This window comes from Neolamprologus brichardi, chromosome 11, assembly GCF_056152115.1.
Source record: "Neolamprologus brichardi isolate AB-2024 chromosome 11, ASM5615211v1, whole genome shotgun sequence".
NCBI lineage: Eukaryota > Metazoa > Chordata > Actinopteri > Cichliformes > Cichlidae > Neolamprologus > Neolamprologus brichardi.
The window spans coordinates 30,710,576-30,724,968 of NC_142114.1; the positions used below are offsets into that span (position 1 = coordinate 30,710,576).

Genomic DNA, 14,393 nt, shown 5'->3' on the forward strand with positions numbered 1-14,393 from the left:
GACCACAAGGGGGCAGTAAATAACGGTATGCAACAAACATAAATCAACAAAATCACTTAAACAAAAGCTGAATTTGTGTCAAACAGTATTTGCCTGCACACAGAGCTTACATCGTTGTCTGTATATGTCATCATTTCTTTGGTCAGTAGTAAAGTAACCGAGGTATTTCCCCTTTTTGAAAGAAAACATGTGTTAACCCCTGGACTAAAGAACAAATGCTCCAAGTGGGCGAGGTGCTAATTTTCAGATGGCAGGTCTACATCTAGAATCAAAATGATCACAAACATCAACAACCAAAGTGAAGCATTAAGACAAAACAGAACAATGTCACACAGGATCCACACATTTGGGCCACAAAATAGATGTAAATTGACTAAAGTAAGACACAAATCAGACAAAAACAGATGCAGCGTGATCACAAACAGACACATGTTGGCTACATGTTGATGCTAAATGACTAAAATCACACGTGCAACACTTTCTACATATTTGACAACAGAAGAAAAACACAAACAAAGTTGGAATGTATTTTTGATTATTTAAAATTTTTATTTTATGCCAAATTAGATTTTTAGCATAATCAAGCACCAAATCACAAAGTCTCCTCCCTGTTTGTACTGTAAGGTCAAAACCCTACAGTACTACAGAGAACCCCAACAATCAAATGATCCCCCTCTGAGCAAGCACGAGGCGACTGTGGGGAAGAAAAACTCCCTTTAAGAGGAAGAAACTTCCAACGGAACCGGGCTGAGAAGGGGCGGCCATCCGCTGCGACCGGTTGGGGGGGATGGAAATCAAAAAGGAGACGAGATGGCGTGAACTACAGTTGTTAAAATTTGGATTTGGTGCTAAAATTCTGCTTCAAGATGTTAAAAGAAGCAGGGCGGCGGGGAAAAGCCAGGATGGTCATTTCAATCATCTCTGGCTTTAGTGAACCACCTAAAGGGTTTTCCCAGAGTTTTTCCCAACGCTGAAAAAAACCTGGAAATTTTGGACTTTTTGGGAGGACTGGGGATGACTCCGAGGAGCATTTTTAGATGCTTTATCAGAGCCTCATCAAAAGACGCATCATCTGCCATCGCAGCCTTTAACACATTGTCTGGGGAGCCAAACTCCTTGATGAGGCATTTGGCCATTTTCTTGATGAACTTTTTCTTGTCATTCATCAGACTTGTGGCAGACTCTGTGCTGCTGAGTTCAGGCTGCATCACATCTCTCAGACGCTTGAGGACCGCGTCTACTTCTTTTGTAGTACATGCTGCCCTGGCAAAAAAGTGTTGAGTTGCAGGTTTTGATTTTCTGATGACTCTCATCATGAGGATAAGGGCGAGGTCACTGGAAATTTTCTCAGCATCAGAAGATGACACTGATACAGACCTCATCTCTGACATGTCAGAGGAATCCTTGAGTGAGCCTGAAACACTGGCAGAGCGTTTTTGGGGAGAAATGCTCCCAGATTTTGGTGTCTGACGTGACTGATCAGGTGCCTGAGAGCATTTTTCTGGGGTAATGCTCCCAGATTTTGGTGTCTGATCAGGTACCAGAGAGCATTTTTCAGGGGTAATGCTCCCAGATTTTGGTGTCTGATCAGGTACCAGAGAGCATTTTTCTGGGGTAATGCTCCCAGATTTTGGTGTCTGATCAGGTGCCTGAGAGCATTTTTCAGGGGTAATGCTCCCAGATTTTGGTGTCTGATCAGGTACCAGAGAGCATTTCTCAGGGGTAATGCTCCCAGATTTTGGTGTCTGATCAGGTGCCTGAGAGCATTTTTCTGGGGTAATGCTCCCAGATTTTGTTGTTACAGGTAATGGAACAGATTCTCTTCCACTGCCATCTGAATCTGTGCTTTTTTCCTTTGTTGGCGTCCTTGTTCTTTTAATAATTTTCTGGATGTCTTCCACAGCCTCAGAAATATTGTCCTCAATCAGTTGATCTTGGTTGTCGTTCTCCACCCAGAGTAAAAGCTTTTGGACAAACTTTTCTACTTCGTCTTCTACGAGCACATAGAGGACTTCTGCAGAAAAGGGACGCTGTGATCCATGTGCTGGTTGTGGAGTCCTGGAGATGACAGTGTCAGACAGGGATCTACCCATTACAGGTTCGGGGACTTGATACAGTCGATCCGTCATAAGTAGATCAAACATTTTTGCCGTTAACTCCACAGTAAAATCTCTGGTTCCCCCACTAGTTAATTTCTCATATAACCATTAACGTCTGATCTAATCGCGTCAAAGTCGACGGGAGAGGAACGTATGTACCGGAGCAGTGTGTTTCGGCTGGAAACCATGCTTTTATCAGAGGGCACTGTGCCACCTTTGGGGAACTTGAAAATGTTTTTTAGACAAACAAAAAAATTTCTGTTTGCCGTTATTACTTTTCTCAGCTCTTTTGTCATTTTTTCAAATTGTTTTCTCGCAAACATGAAAAAGCGCTGTTTGCGTTCGAGCTCGGGGCGAGGGGTGAAAGGCAACAGTCTGAAGAAGAAGTCTCTCATCTTGTTGATAATTAATCCTGCATTAAAGGCAGGTTTGGGTAAGTGACACCTCTCACAGTGCTCTTCACTGCTTACATCCATGTTGCCAGTTATCTCATTTACGATGTCAGCTGCAAACGCTTCTACTGGGGTTGGAGCTCGGAAACTTTGGCTTCCTGCAGCTCGTTTTATTTCGTCCTTTTCTGTTAGATGTTGACTGTTAGAGTCGTCCACATCTTTATCTGTCATCTCTCCATCTGAGCTTGATGACAGAATCACAGAAATCTCTGTGATTGCTGATTGCACGGACATCTTTGAATCCGTACTTTCTGTACCGGAATCAGAGCCGCTCGACGCGCACCGGCAGCGCAGCTTACGCGCTACATGCCTTTTAAGGCACGAGGCAGCGTGGCAAACCATGCGGTGCAGCTTTTTAATATTACTACATTTGCCGCTGACATAAACGGCGGGGTCTTGCGGGAGATCGGGGCTTTCTCTAATGAGTTTGACCGTTGAGCTGACCTTTTCGGAGATCTCTTCCTCGACCATCCGTGTCAGCTCGTCAGCGCTCTCATGTCGCTGTTCCGGGACGTTAAGAGCGCCGGCGATGGCGGCTGAGATGGAGACTCCGAGGGACGGGCTTATTTTCCCCGCACCTGAAGGCTCCGGATCCTCCTTCGTCATGCCACCCTGAATAACAGGAAGGGCATTTTTGAGGATTGTGCTAGAGGCGATCTGAATGATTTCACAAATCATATCAGCGAGCACCGCTCGGACGCCTGAGTCGCATGTGCCACCTTCTATCACGCTCCACTGAGCTCCAGAGAGCCTTTCGAAGCACCTGTTGATAGGTGGCAAAATCTGGTCTGGTGTGACCACGACTGAATTGTCATTTACACTGAGTGTTGACATGGTTGTATCGCACATTAGATTTTCTGGGTTTGAGAGAACCGCTGGATAATTTCCTTGTTTGGGAGAACGCCGACTGTTGAACATTTGCAAACAGATGAGCAGTAATGTTTCTGTGTGAGAGCCCCTATTTAAGGCTTTCCCTGCCTGTGACGTGGCTGTGACGATCGAAGCAGAAGCTAATTCCTTTGATCTGCCAGTGACGTCACACAGAACGCACGAGCACACGGATAGAAGCCGCGCGCTCACCATATCCCAGGATTCACTGCGGCTGCGTCCCAATTGAGTGACCGCACGCTTGAAGTACGCGCACTACGCGTTCTACGTACGTGCGTACTATAAGTACGAGAAGTGCGGAAGTGAAAGGCTTGTGAAATGGGACGGTCTAGCCTTCGTCGCGCTGTTCAGGTTGCCTAGCAACCATGATACTAACCGCGAGAAACGTTACAGCTTTGTTTGACAGAAATGAAGGAGAAAAATGTTTTGTTGGTCATTCATTTTTGTCATGACATCACTGTGATTAGTTGAGTATCTGAGGCTGAGACCACAGGACTGTAAAACATGATTGTTGGGCTTCATTTCTGTACTGAACAGTTATTTAAGATTAGTTAGTAAATAACAATTAGCTAATGTTGGTCACGAGACTAAAATCATCTCACTGTGGTAGTGTAAATTCAAATTCAAATTCAAATTCAAATTTTTTATTTGTCACATACACAGTCATACACAGTATGATATGTAGTGAAATGCTTGGACAACTGCTCGTGACCTAAAGAAAAAGAAAAGGCTATGAATAAGATAGGAAATAAATAAATATGAAAATAAAAAAAGGGTAAATTTAACCAGGAAGGAATAAAATAAAATATAAAAAAATTAAGTTAAGAATGAGATAACTGTACAACACAAAAAGAATGAAGGGTAAATTTAACTGGGAAAGAATAAGATAAAATATATAAATTAAAGTTGAAAATAAGATAACTGTACAACAAAATACAAAGTATAGACATTTATAAGAATGTAAGAGAAATATAAATATATATACACACAATAACAGCAGCTGCAATCCACATTATACAGTGTCTTGTGCAGTGCAAATATGCTTAAAGTGATGAAGTGTAAACAAATGTCCAGAATGTCCAGTGTGTGTGTAAGAACTATATGTGTGGGTCAGTACTGTGTGGTGGTGTGATTGAGAGACCGTATCGCCTGCGGGAAGAAGCTCCTCCTCAGTCTCTCTGTGTTGGTCTTCAGGGAGCGGAATCTCTTTCCTGACCTCAACAGAGAGAACAGTCCGTTGTTGGGATGGCTGAGGTCCTTCACGATCTTCCTGGCCTTGGTCCAGCACCGCCTGCTGTAGATTGAGTGCAGGTCAGGGAGCTCGGAGCGGATGGTGCGCTCAGCTGAACGCACAACCCTCTGTAGAGCTCGTCTGTCCTGCATGGTGCTGTTCCCGAACCAGGTTAAGATGTTTCCCGTCAGGATGCTCTCTATGGTGCAGGAGTAAAAGTTCCTGAGCACCTTGGGGGGCAGTCGGAAGTCTCTCAAGCGTCTGAGGTGGTAGAGACGCTGACAGGCCTTTTTCACCACGGTGTTGATGTGACAGGACCATGACAGGTCCTGCGTGATGTGAACTCCGAGGTATTTGAAGCTGTCCACTCTCTCCACTGGGCACTCGTTGATGACGGGGGTCTGGTAGTTCCTCTCCTGCTTAGTGCTGAAGTCCACTATCAACTCCTTTGTCTTACTGACGTTTAGAAGGAGGTTGTTCCTCTGGCACCAGTTCTCCAGATTCCTAATCTCCTTCAGGTAGGGCGTCTCGTTGTTGTCAGAGATCAGGCCCACCACGACGGTGTCGTCAGCAAACTTGATGATGGTGGTGGAGCTGGTAGTGGCCACACAGTCATATGTGTACAAGGAGTACAGCAGGGGGCTCAGAACACACCCCTGGGGGGCTCCAGTGCTGAGAATGGTGGAGGCTGAGACATGTCCGCCCATCCTTACTGCCTGTGGTCTGCCAGTTAGGAAGTTGGAGATCCACTGACACATAGATGAGCTGAGTCCCAGATGCTCCAGCTTGGTGGTGAGTGTGGAGGGAATTATGGTATTAAATGCAGAGCTGTAGTCTATGAAGAGCATTTTAACATAATTCCCCCTTCTAGTGTCCAAGTGAGTAAGTGATGTGTGGAGGAGATGATAGATGGCATCGTCTGTGGAACGATTTGGACGGTAAGCGAACTGTAGTGGGTCCAGTGTGTCTGGTAGTGAAGAAATGATGAAGTCTCTGACCAGGCGTTCAAAGCACTTCATCACTACTGAGGTGAGGGCTACAGGGCGATAGTCATTGAGAGAAGCAGGGTGGGGTTTCTTTGGGACAGGAACAATGATGGACTCTTTGAAGCATGTGGGGATCACCGACTGAGATAAAGAGATGTTGAATATCTCAGTGAACACAGGAGCTAGCTGGTATGCGCAGGCTCTGAGGATACGACCTGGGATGCCGTCTGGTCCTGCTGCTTTCCTGGTGTTCACTCTCTTGAAGGCTCTCCTTACTTCATGCTCGGAGATGACGAGCACGTTTCCGGTGCTGGCAGTATCTTCCTGTCTGCAGCCGTTAGCGCCGCTAGCACTAGCATAGCAAATATAATATGGCCAATATTATAGTATTGTCAGATTATTGTGATATATATATATATATATATATATATATATATATATATATATAACCAAGTTAATGCTGAAAGTCTGAACATCACTAATGTCACATAACTTTGCCGACATGTGCACTCTTAGAAAGGATGTGTTACAAAATGACACAAAAAATGTGTTGTTACACTATTAACACATTTTGTGTGAATTTTAACATAACATGTGTAAGAAAATGTGTAAACATTGAAAAAATGTGTAAAACGCTTAACACACTTGATGTGTTGCACAGTTTAACACATTTTGTGTGTTATTTTCAGAATCTAACAACAGGACCTAAAATTAGCAGCTCAGTAATTTGATGCTAGCCCTTTGTTTAGTGAAATAAACTGTAGATTAACAATGTATTATAACTATATTAACTGAATAAATAAAATGTTTAGTTATTGTTTGTTTTCCATAATCCTTTCCTCATTACTTTCAACAAATAAAACATTTTATAATGTAATGTGGACCAAGTTGTGTATGGTGTACTAAAATTCTGAAAGAGGATTAATTTTTTTATTTCTCAATATGTGTGGCATACCAATTAATGGCTATGGCTATACTATAAGCAGAAGTATCCACAAATAACAAGCTTAATTTTGACCGTAACATGTGAATACAATTGAAGCAAAAGTAGGAAATTAAATGAGTAAGAATACACATGCTGAAAATTGAAACAAAATCTGCCCAGCAACATGACATACCAGCGGCGGGAAGGGGGCGCTATCTTTCGCGCCACTGAGACAAAGGAGGCAAAGATGGACGTTACGTCGCCTAGTATGTTGTCAGACCTTACAGTAAGTATCATTTACCAGTTTATCTTAATGTACTGAAAATATGCCGGGTTTCTGGAAGAATGTGAATTTATATAAAATATAGGAGTTATGTAGGAGTTTTGAGTTTAAGTTAATTACTGCTTAACTATACCTAGCTAACCTTAATGTAACAGTCTTGCTAACATATCCTACTCTTAATTTTATTATTAGTTCTTGGCTTTCGTGCCATACTTCATTAGAGTTAATGTGTTTTGGTAGTATTTTTATGTATTACTTTATTCATGTATTTATCTATTTACTTTATTTATGTATTAGAGTATTCAGAAATTGCTCTTAGAACCAGTGTGGTAGTTGGCTAGCGGCTCCGACAGGCATTTTGTTGTCTATGAGCAACGCCAGAGTCGGCACCTAACCGTAGCAGTGTTGAGTAAAATGACAATATTGTCGTTAGCTCTGAATAGAGCAAATGTAGTTATCACCGCGACCATTCGTTTACTAGCACAGAATAGGAATAAAGACTGAGTAACGTTAACATGAAATATACCTCATATTGACAGAGATAATTATTTTTTCAAGCAGTTAAAGCAGTTTTTGCATCTAGTATGATTAACTAAATTATGTGCACATTCTTTTTTAAGGCTTCTTGCTGGAAACATGCTCTGATATAGTTTCTTTTTTATGCAGAACTTGTGAGGAAGTAATAGTCAGTGTTATTAAAAAAAACAAAAAACAACAGCAACTTGACCATGTAAATTATCTTACTTATTTAGTCATGTGTTTCATTTTTTCAGCACACATATGACAACTTAGAATCTGTCAAAGTCCTTGTAACCACTTTTATAGATGAGAAAGAAATTTGTAAAATTGTAAAATTCTTATTGTCAGCAGTGCCACAGACATCATAGGTCAAAGCCAAGCTCAGCACATGGGCTGTGTGCTTGATAGGTTGCTAAAGTATAACACTGATTTCATGGAATATATTGATGTTGACAGTGAGGTAGACATTAAGGACTTTGATAGATTCCATATCGTCCTGTCAGCCGGACGGCCACCGATGGAAACCTCTCTTGGGGAGATTAGACAAAATCAGGTACACTTTGCATTTCTCCAGTTTCCTAAGTCATGAAATGTGTTTTAACAGTTATTAACTATTAGTCAGGATCAGATTTATCCACCAAATAGCAACTAGAAGATAAAATCAATTTATTTATTATTCAGAATTTCTTTTAGTCATTGCGTTATAATCACGGTAATTAAGGTAATTCTGCTGCAGCTTTTTGAGTAAACTCGTGCTTCTATGCTCTGTGGAAATTTGCTGTCATAACTTTGAAGATTATTGCAGAGAGGTAAAGTGTCTGGTGTTGCCTTTACACAGTCTACCATTACCACAGAAGAACAAAGTCAACCCCTGAAGTCACTCAGGAAAGCCCCACAGATTCTTAAGGAGTATGAAACCTGTTGGTGCCATTGAGGAAGCTCCTTGTGAAGACTTGCATTGGGGATTTGGTGGAGAGGTGTGGTTAGTAAGTATAGCACTTTACTGTACTTTGTTAAAATTTTGCAATGAATGTTTTCCTTTAAAAATGTTGAGGTGCACAGAAGTAAAAAAGTTTACCTTTGTTTTCCAGTTACCCTCTTAGTGCAGAGAAGCTAACTGTAGCAAAAAGCATCATCACCACTTTTCCATCCCTGAGTGGCAGGACAGGGGGAAGGATTTGTAAGTAAATTTAGCATTTTAATAATGTAAATTCCACTACATACTGTAAATTGCACTTGTTCCCACTTACTGTGTATCATTTAACCTTTATCTAATTATTTATTAGAGCCTTTTTTCTCAGTTAAAATTGCTCAGCTGTTACCCATATACCTCTGTCCTTTCTAACTAAGGAGCATTATTATGATCCAGTCTCTCATTGTGGATTCCTAGAGACTAAACTGCGCAACATTAGACGGAATCTCGACCAGGGGCAGAGACGTTATAAGAAGCGGAAAGTAACAGATGACTGTGGTGAAGACAAGAAGCTCAGGCGAGAGGATGGGAATACCAGCAGCACAGATGAGTGGGTCACCCAAGTTATTGCGGCCCTCAGCTGAGAACCTTCCAATTATCATGTCAGGCATGGAGGAAACATACACCAGTCGCAGAGCCTGGAATATTCGGAGAGTACCCACGGTTGTTGGACATGCCAAGTCTGGTAAGTTGCTTGGTTCCCTGGTAATGGTTTATGTACTCCTTCTCCACTCAGTTGTGTTTTGCATACAAAGTATGTAACAGGAGTCGATACATTTGGAGGTATGTTTATGAGCTCCTAGTGAATATTTTGAAAGTTTTATAACTTCAGAGTTGGATCATTACTCACTGGGCACTGATTACAATGAGCATCACTTTTCACATGGTCCAAAATCTTAGTCGTACCACCAAATGACTATCTAATAGTAGAGACATCAAATGACAATGCAGAAAGTGCTGCTCGTGGAAGTGAAAACCCTACAAAAAATCACCTAAATCTGTATGAAACTCTGCTTTCAGCAGCACTATTTTCCGCAAAAAAGCTCTACAGGACAAACCGCAGACAGACAAAATAAGAAATTGTCTGCTAGAAAGTTGAACATCAGCTAAAAAGTCCTAATTTTTTCTCAGGGTCTGATGGGACCCAAATCATAGCTAAAATTAAGGAATAATGGATTGTATTCAAATACCACTCCAAGTAAATTGTTATGTTTCACTGTGTAGGTAAGCTTGATGTGGAATGGGTAACAGAAATGTGATACTGTAAAGTTTGATTTTAGCCATACAGCTACCAAATGGGCAGAATGTACTTTTGATTTAATGTATTTAATGCTTCATTTTAAACTTAAACACTTTTTTTCTTTCCATAAGCTGGACTTGGAGTTTGGCAATCTTACAGGAGGAAAGGTGGACCTCTTTTTGCGAAAATGGGAAGCCAGTATCATTCTGAAGCTCAAATCAGTAGCTGCCCTGGAAACAAGAGCACCCCACCCCCACCCCCGCCGTGTGTTAACACACCTGCTCCCACCAGTTGGCGCCAGTCGTTGCAGCCTTAAATCAGCTATAACGCACTTGGTTGATTTTGCACTGGTATGTATTCAGTAAAGTTCTCACGGTATTTACCTGAGGAAAGCATTTGTCTACACCTCACTGAATACTTCTCTAAAAATCTATCTTTATCTTCCCCATCTCCAAGCCTGGAACAAGTATTGCATCGCTTTGCAGTGATCCTGAAGCATCATCCACAACACACCAACCCCAGCTGATATGCATCGGTGATCTAAAGAGGGCAACCAGGCAGTACATCATTGTTGCTAAGAATGACAGAGTAACCATTTCTCTGAATGGTGGCCTGACGTGTGCTTGGATAAGCTTTTCAAACTGTACTGGGTATGTAACTTGTCCTATCCAGCACTACTTGGCTCCGTCCTCACCTTCTTTGAGTTTGTCTATGAACTGCCGCTGTCCACCCAAAGGAAAACCAAAGTACTGGAGCTGATTGCACAGATTAAAGGATGCAAGTAAAATGTTCACCTGTCCAAAATGTAGAGAGTCTCTGTTCACAGAGGTGAGAAACCTCATTTGGCATCTTTGTCAAATACACTGCTTATCAGGACTGACCATTTTTATGCCTATGCAGTGGAAAGGTCAGACAATATGAACTGATTGGCTGAAATTTTTGATTTTCGTATTTAAACCCAAGGTACAGAATTGTATAACCTGGATGCTATATTTGCCAAAATGTATGTTTTTCTGTTCGCATGCAACTGCACATTTGTTAAATGTTGACATTTTGTTGAAGATGACAATTGTTACCTTTAAAAAATTTAATTCATGTATTGTCTGGATTATATCAGAACATTATATATATATATTGGAAAAATTGAAAAATTTGATTATTTAAAATTTTTATTTTATGCCAAATTAGATTTTTAGCATAATCAAGCACCAAATCACAAAGTCTCCTCCCTGTTTGTACTGTAAGGTCAAAACCCTACAGTACTACAGAGAACCCCAACAATCAAATGATCCCCCTCTGAGCAAGCACGAGGCGACTGTGGGGAAGAAAAACTCCCTTTAAGAGGAAGAAACTTCCGACGGAACCGGGCTCAGAAGGGGCGGCCATCCGCTGCGACCGGTTGGGGGGGATGGAAATCAAAAAGGAGACGAGATGGCGTGAACTACAGTTGTTAAAATTTGGATTTGGTGCTAAAATTCTGCTTCAAGATGTTAAAAGAAGCAGGGCGGCGGGGAAAAGCCAGGATGGTCATTTCAATCATCTCTGGCTTTAGTGAACCACCTAAAGGGTTTTCCCAGAGTTTTTCCCAACGCTGAAAAAAACCTGGAAATTTTGGACTTTTTGGGAGGACTGGGGATGACTCCGAGGAGCATTTTTAGATGCTTTATCAGAGCCTCATCAAAAGACGCATCATCTGCCATCGCAGCCTTTAACACATTGTCTGGGGAGCCAAACTCCTTGATGAGGCATTTGGCCATTTTCTTGATGAACTTTTTCTTGTCATTCATCAGACTTGTGGCAGACTCTGTGCTGCTGAGTTCAGGCTGCATCACATCTCTCAGACGCTTGAGGACCGCGTCTACTTCTTTTGTAGTACATGCTGCCCTGGCAAAAAAGTGTTGAGTTGCAGGTTTTGATTTTCTGATGACTCTCATCATGAGGATAAGGGCGAGGTCACTGGAAATTTTCTCAGCATCAGAAGATGACACTGATACAGACCTCATCTCTGACATGTCAGAGGAATCCTTGAGTGAGCCTGAAACACTGGCAGAGCGTTTTTGGGGAGAAATGCTCCCAGATTTTGGTGTCTGACGTGACTGATCAGGTGCCTGAGAGCATTTTTCTGGGGTAATGCTCCCAGATTTTGGTGTCTGATCAGGTACCAGAGAGCATTTTTCTGGGGTAATGCTCCCAGATTTTGGTGTCTGATCAGGTGCCTGAGAGCATTTTTCAGGGGTAATGCTCCCAGATTTTGGTGTCTGATCAGGTACCAGAGAGCATTTCTCAGGGGTAATGCTCCCAGATTTTGGTGTCTGATCAGGTGCCTGAGAGCATTTTTCTGGGGTAATGCTCCCAGATTTTGTTGTTACAGGTAATGGAACAGATTCTCTTCCACTGCCATCTGAATCTGTGCTTTTTTCCTTTGTTGGCGTCCTTGTTCTTTTAATAATTTTCTGGATGTCTTCCACAGCCTCAGAAATATTGTCCTCAATCAGTTGATCTTGGTTGTCGTTCTCCACCCAGAGTAAAAGCTTTTGGACAAACTTTTCTACTTCGTCTTCTACGAGCACATAGAGGACTTCGGCAGAAAAGGGACGCTGTGATCCATGTGCTGGTTGTGGAGTCCTGGAGATGACAGTGTCAGACAGGGATCTACCCATTACAGGTTCGGGGACTTGATACAGTCGATCCGTCATAAGTAGATCAAACATTTTTGCCGTTAACTCCACAGTAAAATCTCTGGTTCCCCCACTAGTTAATTTCTCATATAACCGATTAACGTCTGATCTAATCGCGTCAAAGTCGACGGGAGAGGAACGTATGTACCGGAGCAGTGTGTTTCGGCTGGAAACCATGCTTTTATCAGAGGGCACTGTGCCACCTTTGGGGAACTTGAAAATGTTTTTTAGACAAACAAAAAAATTTCTGTTTGCCGTTATTACTTTTCTCAGCTCTTTTGTCATTTTTGCAAATTGTTTTCTCGCAAACATGGAAAAGCGCTGTTTGCGTTCGAGCTCGGGGCGAGGGGTGAAAGGCAACAGTCTGAAGAAGAAGTCTCTCATCTTGTTGATAATTAATCCTGCATTAAAGGCAGGTTTGGGTAAGTGACACCTCTCACAGTGTTCTTCACTGCTTACATCCATGTTGCCAGTTATCTCATTTACAATGTCAGCTGCAAACGCTTCTACTGGGGTTGGAGCTCGGAAACTTTGGCTTCCTGCGGCTCGTTTTATTTCGTCCTTTTCTGTTAGATGTTGACTGTTAGAGTCGTCCACATCTTTATCTGTCATCTCTCCATCTGAGCGTGATGACAGGATCACAGAAATCTCTGTGATTGCTGATTGCACGGACATCTTTGAATCCGTACTTTCTGTACCGGAATCAGAGCCGCTCGACGCGCACCGGCAGCGCAGCTTACGCGCTACATGCCTTTTAAGGCACGAGGTAGCGTGGCAAACCATGCGGTGCAGCTTTTTAATATTATTACATTTGCCGCTGACATAAACGGCGGGGTCTTGCGGGAGATCGGGGCTTTCTCTAATGAGTTTGACCGTTGAGCTGACCTTTTCGGAGATCTCTTCCTTGACCATCCGTGTCAGCTCGTCAGCACTCTCATGTCGCTGTTCCGGGACGTTAAGAGCGCCGGCGATGGCGGCTGAGATGGAGACTCCGAGGGACGGGCTTATTTTCCCCGCACCTGAAGGCTCCGGATCCTCCTTCGTCATGCCACCCTGAATAACAGGAAGGGCATTTTTGAGGATTGTGCTAGAGGCGATCTGAATGATTTCACAAATCATATCAGCGAGCACCGCTTGGACGCCTGAGTCGCATGTGCCACCTTCTATCACGCTCCACTGAGCTCCAGAGAGCCTTTCGAAGCACCTGTTGATCGGTGGCACAATCTGGTCTGGTGTGACCACGACTGAATTGTCATTTACACTGAGTGTTGACATGGTTGTATCGCACATTAGATTTTCTGGGTTTGAGAGAACCGCTGGATAATTTCCTTGTTTGGGAGAACGCCGACTGTTGAACATTTGCAAACAGATGAGCAGTAATGTTTCTGTGTGAGAGCCCCTATTTAAGGCTTTCCCTGCGTGTGACGTGGCTGTGACGATCGAAGCAGAAGCTAATTCCTTTGATCTGCCAGTGACGTCACACAGAACGCACGAGCACACGGATAGAAGCCGCGCGCTCACCATATCCCAGGATTCACTGCGGCTGTGTCCCAATTAAGAGACCGCACGCTTGAAGTACGCGCACTACGTACGGTGCGTACTATAAGTACGAGAAGTGCGGAAGTGAGAGGCTTGTGAAATGGGACGGTCTAGCCTTCGTCGCGCTGTTCAGGTTGCCTAGCAACCATGATACTAACCACGAGAAACGTTACAGCTTTGTTTGACAGAAATGAAGGAGAAAAATGTTTTGTTGGTCATTCATTTTTGTCATGACATCACTGTGATTAGTTGAGTATCTGAGGCTGAGACCACAGGACTGTAAAACATGATTGTTGGGCTTCATTTCTGTACTGAACAGTTATTTAAGATTAGTTAGTAAATAACAATTAGCTAATGTTGGTCACGAGACTAAAATCATCTCACTGTGGTAATGTAAATATAATATGGCCAATATTATAGTATTGTCAGATTGTTATGATATATATACACTGTAAAAAAGAAAAAGTTGAGAAAACTTAAAATTTCAAGGCAACATGATGCAAGAGATTTGAGTTTTCTCAACTTTTGCAACTGTTGTTGACTTAACTAAGATTTATTTATTATTTTACATGTGTGTGTT

General features: G+C 42.5%; 2 long non-coding RNA genes and 1 pseudogene across 2 annotated transcripts; 2 read left to right on the forward strand and 1 right to left on the reverse strand.

Moving 5' to 3' along the window:
- Positions 1 to 526: 526 nt before the first annotated feature.
- Positions 527 to 13,698, reverse strand: LOC148100745 (uncharacterized; annotated as a pseudogene).
- LOC148100746 (uncharacterized) lies at positions 6,563 to 7,710 on the forward strand. The gene is made up of 2 exons (XR_015719793.1): positions 6,563 to 6,867; positions 7,638 to 7,710. It is a non-coding gene; the product is annotated as an uncharacterized LOC148100746 (long non-coding RNA).
- On the forward strand, positions 8,225 to 8,785 carry LOC148100747 (uncharacterized). Its single transcript, XR_015719794.1, has 3 exons — positions 8,225 to 8,369; positions 8,487 to 8,563; positions 8,774 to 8,785. It is a non-coding gene; the product is annotated as an uncharacterized LOC148100747 (long non-coding RNA).
- Positions 13,699 to 14,393: the final 695 nt, after the last annotated feature.